A 12,182-nucleotide genomic window follows, 5' to 3' on the forward strand; every position below is an offset into this window, starting at 1 on the left:
ACAAAGAATATTTATTTGTTGCCATGCTATTGTAGGATTTATTTTTAAACTCCAATCCCAATTATCAGGAAAATTGCATCCTCTTTATCTCACAGAAGAGCATACTGAATCATGGCATATTTGGTTATTGGGACTATAATATTGTTACCTTGCTTGAAACACATGGTCTCTCTTGATATACAAGAAAAAACTGAATCCATTTCAATAAATTAATGGGGATGAGAATCCCAATCCATCCTTCTTTTCAGAGGTTCGCATACATTGTAATGAAATGCATTAGGAGTTTTCTTCACTTGAAATCCAAATGAGACCCATTTTGGCTCACACCCTTGACAGTCTCTTTTATAAGCGTTGCTGTCTCCTGTTCTTGTGTGGGCCCAGTAAAATGCTTGCTTTGTAAGATGCACAGAGACAATATAATGCCACGAAAGACGAAGGTGTCAAAACACAAAGTTAGAGGCAATCTAATCAATGCCTCCTGATTTAGCCTTTGAAGGCTCTCTTCATTAAAACTCTTTAATGGCGAGGCTTATCTCGAGGTAGAGCTGTTACTTAATATTTTTCAGTGTCATTCTTTGGACAGTCATTTGTACCTTTTTAAATGTATTTTCAGTATTCATTGTTTAGTAAATTGGATGTCTTGTTAGCATGGTGGTGGTATGAATGACTCGCATCAAAATGATTGAAGGTAATAGTGTATAAATTCTTGGTACATTTTTTCCTGTCTTCTAATCCCCATCTTTCCCTCCAACAACCACAACAAAAATCTTAATTTATTTTCTTCCTAAATATCAGGTGTAGGATGTTATTTGATGCTTCCCCCAAACAGATGTTTATACCTTTTTCCATATCCAAGAATTGGATTGGAAATCTAAAAATAAAGCAATTAAGTTATGGAGTTTATTGCTTCTGTCATCCTTTTACTAAAGACACTTTTCAGATTAATTTTTGTTTTATCTAGAGCTTTTGGGTAAAGGAATGTGACTCTCACTAAAGTGATGGGAAAAAAATTCTAAGATGTTCCGTGCTCTCTGGAGTTTTTATTTCTCAGTAAGTACATTAGGAATGATGAGAAATAGAGGGGAGATGTAATACCTATCCAATTTTAGATAGGGTTGTGAACTTAGGAATTGTGTCTATGTAAGACTTTCTTTAAAACAGTTTTACTTTCTTAGACGTGAATGAAAGTGTCTAAAATATTAAATGTTTTTGAACCTTCAATTCAGTAGTCCCCTCCCCTAGTAATTTGCTCAAATTCAATAAATTATAAAATTTAAATTATTTTCTTTTATACATGGACCAGATGGCATCATGGTTTGGAAAAATATAGAGAGAATACATTGAAGAATATCTTATTAATGATGTATGTGTATATCTTTGTTTAGACTCATTTCGTTCACACACAATGTGTGTGGACACCAGATCCATACAGCAGTAAATATACCTTAGTTTTTTGTTTGTTTTTTAGTCACAGAGTATGTCCTTCCTGTAAACTGATTGAACAAATATATGTGCTTTCAGATTGGCACTTTCATGCAAGCCATTTAAAGAACCTGAGAAATCAGGAGCTTAATTTCTTTTAACATGCCCAACTTATTAAAAAAAAAAAATCACAAGATGCCCTTGCTGCCCTTTCCAGCTCAATCTACAATTATCAGTAAAAATAAATAATTTACAAAATGCGGCAAATAGATAAAGATAAACACCACAGAATTTATGCGCATGGTATCTTAAAAATGGAAAAGAATTCAAGCAACTTTGACCTGATTTTTAAATGACTAGTGTGGTGGCTACAGCCGCTGTAGCTTAGTAACTATTTGTGAGAGGTTGTTAGTAATTATTTGTGATAGGTTGTTCTTGAGTCCCATATGCATAGGGGCTCCAGGCCCAGCTACCTCATTTGCTGGCACGCAAACAGATTCTTCCAGGTGCTGAAAATTAAATTTTAATATATTATTTAAATATTAAGAGAATTACAGTTTCAGTAATTTTACTGCTACAGCTGGAGTGCAAAGCATGCCTGTAGAATGCAGAGTGTTGGACAATCTAACATATAGGAAGTTGACACTGATTTTTTAAAAATTATTAGCTTATATGTTTAGTAGGTGATAGCCTTATTTGGCAGTTACTTTATAGATGGGTAACTTTGATTTCTGGTAGATTGGGCACCCTTTAAATTATTGAAAGCTATTATTTTTTCGTCTTTTTAGGTTATGTACCTTATAAAGAATGTATTTTTTTAAATTGGAGTATAGAGTCGGACATGATTGAGCGACTGATCTGATCTGATAGTTGCTTTACAATGTGTTAGTTTCTGCTGTACAATACAGTGAATCAGCCATATATATGTGTATATATTTATGCACACACATACTTATATATACATAGATACGTGTATATATCCCCTCGTCCTTAGATTTTCTTCCCATTTAGGTCACCACAGAGCACTGAGTGGAGTTCCCTATGCTATACAGTAGGTTCTCATTAGTTACCTATTTTATACATGCTGCTGCTAAGTAACTTCAGTTGTGTCCGACTCTGTGCAACCCCATAGACAGCAGCCCACCAGGCTCCCCCGTCCCTGAGATTCTCCAGGCAAGAACACTGGAGTGGGTTGTCATTTCCTTCTCCAATGCATGAAAGTGAAAAGTCAAAGTGAAGACGCTCAGTCGTGTCTGACTCTTCGCAACCCCATGGACTGCAGCCCACCAGGCTCCTCCGTCCATGGGATTTTCCAGGCAAGAGTACTGGAGTGGGATGCCATTGCCTTCTCCGATTTTACACATAGTAGTGTGTATAAAAAGACAATGTATTAATAACAGAGACATTTAAGATATTAAAAGGTAGGTGGTTAAGAAATTGATCCTCTTGGGGCTTAGTACATGCATATTATTCTGTTCTGAAGAGTTTTAAAGTGTAATTAAAAAAAAAAATCTCTGTGGTTTCTGCTTTCCAGTGAGAATGATTTTATAGTTGTTAGAAATCAAAGAATAAATCAGCAAAATTTTGGTCTCTAAGACCCTAAAAAGCAGGTTATATCATTAGCATACATCTTGACATTTTTATGTGGGTTTTGACTGTTCAAATTATGTTAAAAAAAGAAAAAATTTAAACAATATCTGTTTGTTGGTAAGATATCTGTAGTTTGTTTGGAATTTAGAGTGAGATATTAATTGTAAATTTTTGTAAGTTACAATCATTTGTAACTTACTTTTTATGATTATAATCTGTCTAGAAATTATACACATTCAACTTTACTAATGGAAATTTATTTTCTGTTAAACATGGTTTTTAAAAAAGATTAATTTTTTGATTTGGCTGTGCTGGTTTTTAGTTGAGGCCTGTGGGATCTAGCTTCCTGAACAGGCAGGGATCAAACCCAGGGCTCTGCATTGGGAGCGTGGAACCTTAGCCACTGCACCACCAGGGAAGCCCCTGTGAAACGTATTTTAATGAGTGTGCCTTTAGAAGATGAGCAATGTGTTAAATAAATTATTTTCCATGACCATAATTTTCAAATCAAAAGGTGATTAGCTGCCTTCAAAGTACAGTTTAGGAAAGAATTTCCCATTATTGATAATCTGTTACATATGAAAAACCTCTTTGCTAAGTGAAATACACCTGGAGGGCAGAATCACAGAGCAAAGAGCATGTGATGTAACTCCTTGGTGGTTAACTTTTTATGTTCTGGAGCTAGATTGCTTAGTTTCAAATCTTAGATCTGCCATCTTCTATCTGTGTGTTATTGGGCAGACAGCCTTTCAAGGCCTCAGTATTTTCATCTGTAAAATAGAGCTGCTTTGTAAAGTTGTTTCAAGGATTAGATGAATTTATCAAAGACTTCAGATTGTACCTGCACAAAGTAAGCACACTATAAACATCAGCTGTTTATTAATAACATTCATGCCACTAACTTTGAGTACATAGCATAAATAAATGACATGCAATGCTCACTTTTATAACTCTTGAAAGGTATTAGCATTTATTCATAATATTTCTTCTAGATAGTTGATAAATGTATGGTATTTAACCTGTTAATATAAATAAACACTTTACCCTTGGGATTTCTATTTTACCCTACCCTTGGGATTTCTACTTTAGATCATAGTGTAGGCCATTTATAGTTTCATTCATAACTCCAGATATAGTGTTAAAAACTGTGACACAAACTGTCAAATAGTAAATTATTTAACAAAATCTTAGTAGGAAGAGTTACATAATTACTTCTTAAATCTCAGAACACATTTTAAAAATATAAGAGTAAAGAATTTGTCAGCCTTTTCATTTTTTTTCCCCTGTCCTAGTGTGTACATTTAGAAAGTACTTACTTTTAAAAGTCTGATATTTGGCAAAACTAATACAATTATGTAAAGTTTAAAAATAAAATAAAATTTAATTTAAAAAAAAGTCTGAAAAGCATTTGAAAAATCAAACTGGTTTTGAAAATCATTACTAAAAAAATAATCATGCAAAATACATTCTGAAAGGTGGATTAATGTCCAAGTACCGTAACATTTTTTTCCTTTGTAAGATATGATTTTTACATATCAATGGGATTAACTAATATTTTTCACTTGTGAAAAATGAAAGATTTGGGATGTCAACAATGAGCATTAACATAGCTACGAGGTCAGGACTATTTTAGGCTCCGGGGGAGCAGTAGAGAACAAGTTGGACAGAATCCTTACCTTCTTAAAGTTTACAGTCTAATGATAAGACGATACACTGAATTAGTATGTAACATAACATCAAGTAGTAATAAAAGCTGTGATATAAAGTAAAGCACATAAGGGTATGGAGGAGAGATGACTTTTTAGATAGGTTAACCAGGGAAGAATCTATGGTATTTGTGTGATGCGAGGGAGCAGGCTGTGAAAATTTCTAGGGAATTGCCCATCAGGCAGAGGGACAGCCTTTCTGTTCAAAGACAGAAATAAGTTTTGCATGATCCAGCAGGAGCAAGAAGCCCATTATGCCGGGAGCTGAATGAGCGAGGGGCGAGAGGAAGGAGAGGAAGGCAGAGGTGACCAGAGGCCAGATCGCCCGTGAAAGGCTTTGATGTCGTGTGATAATAAGTTTTTGGAGGATCCTGAGCTTGAAGGGATGTAACCTGACTTACACGTTCGCAGCATTGCTATGCCAAGAATGGACTGTAAGGGTGAGAGGAGTGGAAGGGGAAAATTAGAATGCCACAACAGTACCTCCAGGTGGAATTAGGCTCACCCAATTGGACTGTTTTGAAGCATCTGTTTTGAAGATGCTGAGTTGAACCATATGAAAAACAGAACCTGAAGGGTCACTGATGGATCGAGTCTGAGATGCGAGAGAAATAAAATCAAGGATATCTCCCAGGCTGTGGACCTGAACCACTGGGTGAATAAGAGGGTGACTCTTTAAGAAAAAGAACCCTGGGAGAGGGTTGAATTAGGGGGAGCGTCAAGAGGTCTCTGAAATATTTTGTACGTATTACTTTTGAGATGCCTTCAAGAGATCACCTAGCAGAAGTAAAAGATACATTCTAATGCGGAACTCAAAGGAGAAATTGGAGGTGGAGTTGTTGTGGCAGTGATAGTATTTATATGCCAGGATGAAACTGATTTGGATTTTTTTTTTTTTATCTTGATTGAGATCTGGGACCCAGGGCTAACAATCAGAGAAGTTGGGAGGAGGAAGATCCAGTTAGGTCACCAAGAAAAAATGGTCAGTAGACCAAGAAGAAAAATAGGAGAGGCCAGGGAGGCTGGAAGGGAGAGAAGGAGTGATCAAGTGCCACTGTCTCTCTTGAGTTCTTCTCACCAAGGTTCACAGACAGCCATGGCTTTGGGTACCCCTCCCCTTTTCAATGAATGCACTTGAACTTTCTTTCCTTTTTCTCCCTCAATACCAACTCTGGTACTACCATCTATGGAACTGTGCCCCCCTTTCCCCCAGGTTTCTCTTAGTACTTCTCATTTTGCTCTTGGAGCATCTTATGACTACCCCAGGACAATCCTTCTGGAGACAAGAAGGTGTGGTATTAGTAAGAAAAGGAAACATTCCCGTTAAGTCTCTCCTCTTTTTCCACCTACCACGGCAGCCACAGTGCCAACATTTCCTAGTCCTCTTCTAATATCTCAACCTCCTCTGACTTCCCATGAATCCCAGCTTGCTTAGTTCTTCTATTTAATGTTATTTTTGGCTAATAATTATGTTACTGTGTAGCAGAAAATAGCATATGCCATCTCTGCCATCATTCTTTACTCCTGTTTCTGATCTTTTGAGTTTGGTTTTCCCTCCAAAAGTAAATAAATTGTCATCTGTTCTCTGGGCTCTCAGAACACAGTCCTGTGTACCACCCTTTCCAGCTCAATAATCACTGAAAGAGCATGGGGGCACCAACAAGGGCAGGTGTATATTTTCTATGGAAGACTCTTGTTCCTGTCTGGTTATTAATCCCTATGGCAAATTATGGGTCAAATGGATTTTTCCTGAAGTAGTCTGGGCCCACAACATTATGTTAATGTTGTTTGTATAAGAAAATATACCCAAGTTGTTAATAAGCCATTTTACTCATTAACTTTCAGAATATAATCTACCTACAATTCAGAGACTAGTTTGTGTATTTATAGCCATCTTACCTAATTTTATACCTATTATATATGCATAGATATAGTATGCATGTTTATATATCATCTATAGCAGACATGATTGCTAATGATGAATCTAATTTAAATTTTCTGAAATATGCAAGCTAGAAATTTTATATCAAAATAAATTCTTTATTTCTCAAGTAGTTTTATTTAATTGTAATTTACTGAATCATAATTGTTTGCCTTTGGCTAATTTTCTCTCTAATTTCTCTTACTTTCTAAATTAATGAATTCAAAGCATACTTGTTGCAGGGAAAAAAACAGTATATAAGAATTAGACATTTTTATAAATATTATATGAAAACAAACCACTTAATAATAAAGAAGTAATTTTGTTAAGTTAGGTTTATATTTTAATGTGATACATTATAAAATTAGTTATCCATGACTGATAAGTGTACATTTGAAGATTTTGTGGAGAAATGTAGCTTCCATGGCCAAGTCAATACTCTTGCTTCTAATTTTTATAATATAGAGGATAGAGGGTTCAAGTGCAATCTATATATATATTTTAAAGCACATTTTAGAACACACTTATATGTGTCATCTCATTTTTGCTGCACAATAACCCTAGGATATTGGGATCCCTGTTTTATAGATGAAGACGTTATGACTCGGGAAGGTCACTGAAGGTCTGAGTGCTGGTCAGAAATGTCTGACCCTGTCATTCTGATTCCAAATCTAGGTCTCTTTCCACTGCCCTGAGCTGCCTTATATTTTCTGAGGTAAAACTCCATCCCTGGAGTTGAGGGATACAGCCTGGACTTCAGAACAACATGCTTCGTGTTATTTGGGGCTTGCTGGCCGCCTGCGGAGCTGGCTTAAGCCTTGAGCTCCAGAGTCAGTGAGGAACTCAGTGTCTGGAGCGGTCTGTGCAGTGCTGAGCAGGAGAAGCAACTGGCATCATCCTGCTTCGTGTTTGCAAAATGTTTTAAACACTTAAAGGCAGGGCTTTCCTTTTGTAAGCCAACATGGCGACATGGTACTCTACTCCAAGGAGGAGTGCATACTCTCACTTCTGGATTGTCAGACGCCTCAAGGAAGTGGCTCCCAGACCAGGGAAGACCTGGAGGACATTGAGGATTGGGACTTCCAGGCTCTCAGAGGGTTTATGTCGGTGATGAGAGAGGAAGGGCCAGAATCCACTCCTGCCCTGCTCCAGGGCTGTGGCTGTTGATGACGGAGAGGTGAAACAGGATTCTTTCTCATGTCTTCCTGTTTAATTTACGCACAGGACAAAGAAACAGAAAAACTTTCCTGCTTTCTTTTCCCTTTCTCATATCACTTATCATCATGGGCCCTAACTTGGAGGGTAAATGAAATGTGGTGCTTCAGAAATGGTTTTTACTATGTATCTACACGGATATATAACCAGGTGTTAACAGATGTATAATGAAGTGTTGACTTGAACATGGTGATTCTTTTAAGGTAGAGTGGTCAGCTTTGGGGATGAAGGGGTACTTCCAATATATTTTTTTGGCTTTTGTGTTAAGATGAATTACCTTTGTAATTTTTTTTAAAAAGCAATAAAAGAAAATTTTAAATATTGTTTCTAACTACTCTGAAAAGAGTGCATAAAAGTCATACTTTCCCAACTCAGAAGAAAAAACATCGAAAGCCTTGTTGAGGAAAAAAAAACAATATATCCTCATCAGGGTGGACTGTTTGTATATGACCCTTGGGACAGCCAGGTCGGGTGAGGGGCATGCCTGGACCCCCCAGGTACGCGCTCCCCTTCCAGGAGAGCTGCAGGAGGCCACAGCTTTCCTTGGGAACTCTCAAGTTGATTTGGACTTGCTGTCTTCACTGTGGGTTTTTAGATGAAACAGACCGGAAATAGAGGGGAGAAACATTCACTTACCGATACAAACTGAGATGTCTTGACTAGTCCCCTGCAGTTTTTCACTTAAGAGGTTTTTTTCTGGGTGGGGGAGATATTTTTGGAAATGTTGCACTTCAATTTTTGAGGAGAAAACTTAAGACTTCGGGTGATTTAGTAGCATAATCTAAAATAAAACTTGTAATAGTCATATCCTATTTAGACCATAGTAACAAAATTACTACAGAGAAAATAATACTAAAAGAGTAGAAATTAGTACCTGTTACCATTCTAGGTTTAACTTTTTTTTTTACTATATTTTGCTTTAAGCGTAAACTTTTTTACATGTACAGATGTAAAGCCATATTTAACATGGGAAGATTTGAGTACTATAGACATCCATGACTATTGGGGTTTAATTTAATTTGATTGTTGGTTATTTTGTATGCTGACCTTCTCAAGTTTGAGTATGATTGATTTTCCTTGGACAAACCCAAAATCTATATGGATTTGCTTGATTTTCTTATATTGACTTAAGAAAGTAGCACCATTGCCGATCAAAGTCAAAAAGCTAAGTTCTGCATCTTAACATATAAACACAGTGATAAACAAAAACTGAAGAACTGAACAATGAATTTAACAAATAGAAAAATCTGATTGGTTTTTAATAACCCTCTGTATAAAGTGGTTACACATTATGTCAGATCCTTGAAACTGCCCAGCCGTACAGTGACTTTCATTGTTCTCCAAACCCCACATTGAGGGGAAGCGATGTAACTGGAATTGCATGATTGTGAATAAATTAAGTTTTAAAGATAACTACCATTTATATCACACATTGAGCCATTTATTTCCACTTTTCTCTTATATTTCAAGTAAAATAGTAAGAATTTGAAAATTCCACCATTGTAAGATGATAGTGATCTGTAAAACTTATGTTTACCATCCATCCGTTTTCTTCATGCTCAGTAATTAAAAATGGCTATGGGCATTTTTTTGTCCACTGAGATTTACCAACTGCTATAGCTTTCAGGATTTATAGAAGGATTTCTACACCTGCTTTTTTTTTTTAATGAAATAACCAGATATCAGAGCAGCTTGAAGTGTTTTCTTAAAAAAATAATAATAAATTTACCTCTAGGCCTCTGGTTTTTAGCAGATAGAAAGCGCTATCATTAGCCTACCATGCGTTTTAATTTGAAATCCTAAGAACAAAAGTCATTAATAAGTCCTTTGTCATGGATTTTAAAAAAGAAGACGCCTTTTTAGTATTTGTATGTCATCATGCCAGGCCTAGAAAATTAGGCTAATTTATTATTTAAAACACTGGTGGGATTCCTAATTGCATTCATCATTAGATATGACACGTTTAGAACTGAGAACCATATCCAGTGAGAATTTTCCAGTTTGAATTTTGAAATAAAAATATTTTTCAAGAGATCCCTAGCTATTGCCTGTTACCATGGCAACAGTCCTATTTGTCTGAGAGCTCTGTCCGCTGCCAATGAGAGAGCGAGCAACGTCAACTAAACATACGAATACATCAAAGACAAATTCATATGCTCAATCTGATCAGCTCAATTAATGTAAGAACAGAAGCTGAAGGGGGTTAAAAGAGGGCACCCATTCAGGATAGATGAAGCCCCTTTTAGCAGAATATACACGCCGGCCTTTTGGGGGAGGAATTTAGCGCACTGTCAAAAACATTATCAGAAAAAGAAAGTACGAGGCCTCCTACACCTAACAGATACGAAGCTGTCAGACAAAGAATAGCACTATTCATTAAATGACACTTATTTTCTCCCACTTTACAAGAATACAGCGAACAAAACAAGCAGGGGAGCAGCTGAGAAAGACACTTTTTTCTTTTGCTAGTGATGACAGACACGCAGCAATTATGGTGATAACTAAGGAATACTAAACAAGGAGCCAGCCTCCATTCTGTTTATCACCTTAAATTTTATGTTACCAAATTTGCATGCGACTCCTGTTTTGTTTTATTATTTATGTCTGGGAAAAATTAGATGCCTTTGTCTTTAACATGGTGCCTTGAGTTTGGTGTAGCATACCTCTAAACTCTGAATTCTCTCACTTTTCTTGCTAAATGGCCATATCAAGTTGAAAGGCTTTTGAAGTAAGACATTTCCAAAGCACAACAAAACTGCTGCTATCGACGTAAGGAGTATGTGGGGCTTGGGGGGCTGGCTTCATTTAGTGTGAAGGGAGATATTCCGTATGACTTCTGCACATTTTTTTTTTTTTAAAGAGAATGAAAGTTGTATTAATTGCCATCTTTGCTTTCCTGCTTCGATTTACATGGTGAAATGGGTTGCGGTGATGTGTGTTTAATGGATCCTTTTTTGCCCCCTTCTGAGAAGTCATAGGTGGTAGGTAGTAGAGACTGGCTTGTAGGGTTTGTAACAGGTGCAGGCAAGTAGGAGTTCCCGTGAGATTGCTGCCTTTTAAGAATCTTATGCTTAAATCATGATGATCTGATTTAAGGCCCATTATCAATAGTCTGCTACTTATATCTGCATGATCGTGGACTGATTGATACTGACTTTGTAGCCATGTGCTCCATAATGCGCTGTCAGGAAATGCTGACAGATGCAATGAAAGAACAATAAATGTGGGGCAGCCGTAATGTAAAGGTCCAGCCAGGCTGTATGAAAACTGATAGCTAGGATATTGGCTCCTATGTTACCATATACACTCGTTCCTTTGAGAATTTAGCTGGTGAGTGAATTAAAATGGTCTCCTGATACCCAGAAGGGGGGAAAAAAAGATCTTCATTTAAAGAACTTGCCGACTTTGCCAAAACATTGCTTTATAAGAACAGAGCCAAGATTAAAAAAAAAAAAAAAAAATGCTCTCTTGCTCAAAAATCTAGACATGTCTGACACATCTGAGAAACTATTTCTTAAAAATCAATACTCACAAAAAGTACTGTATTCACTTTTTATGATATTTAATCCATTTGTGTAAAATTACCAAAAAAGACATTTTATTAGTATCGCTATATTAAATGTAAGGCATCTTATACTATTTTTTTTTTAATTCTTGATCTTCAACTTGGCACAGAATATAGCTGGCATTTTGCCAGTAAAGGTTTTCAGCAAATAACTAGGATGAGAAATAAATTTATTAATATGAAGCCATAAAAGTGACTCTCTTCTCTCTAGTTTTAAAATGTAGCTTTGAAAGAAGTTATATTAGACTATAGTAATTTATCATGATTTTTCTTGCTTACATATTATTTTTCAGATGCCCTTTGTATTTTTAAGCATCATTTAATAATTCTTAGTATTTAAAGATATAATCAACATTCCACGATTGATATCTTAAAGTAGAATTCTAATACATTTTAACAAACTTGTTCTGAAAGGAAAATCATCCTTTATAATGATATCTTCAAAAATAAACATAGACTCTGCTACTTGGCCTTAATTTTCCTCCTTGATTAGAAAATATATATAGAATGTAATGAGTCCTTACATATTTTCTATGCTGGGCCCCTTGTGGTACCTACATGTATGGGTGTGAATTAAGCTGCAATGATAATGTTGAATTGTTTCCTTCCAGAAACAAAGTAAAAGATACCTTTTTTATATACAAAGTTACCTAAAATGTTTTGAGGAACTCTTAATTTGACTTGAGAGTCTGTGAAAATAATTTGTTTGGGTGTATTTAGTTTTTGATCCAAACCTTTCTGTGATATTAATTTGCCACATTTA

General features: G+C 36.0%; 1 protein-coding gene across 5 annotated transcripts in view; it reads left to right on the plus strand.

The window, feature by feature from the left end:
- The window catches only part of KIAA0825 (KIAA0825 ortholog), a 442,771-nt gene that overhangs the window by 271,987 nt on the left and 158,602 nt on the right, over positions 1 to 12,182 (plus strand). The gene's annotated exons all lie outside the window — the stretch shown is intronic.

The sequence above is a fragment of the Bubalus bubalis genome, chromosome 9 (genome assembly GCF_019923935.1).
Source record: "Bubalus bubalis isolate 160015118507 breed Murrah chromosome 9, NDDB_SH_1, whole genome shotgun sequence".
Lineage (NCBI taxonomy): Eukaryota > Metazoa > Chordata > Mammalia > Artiodactyla > Bovidae > Bubalus > Bubalus bubalis.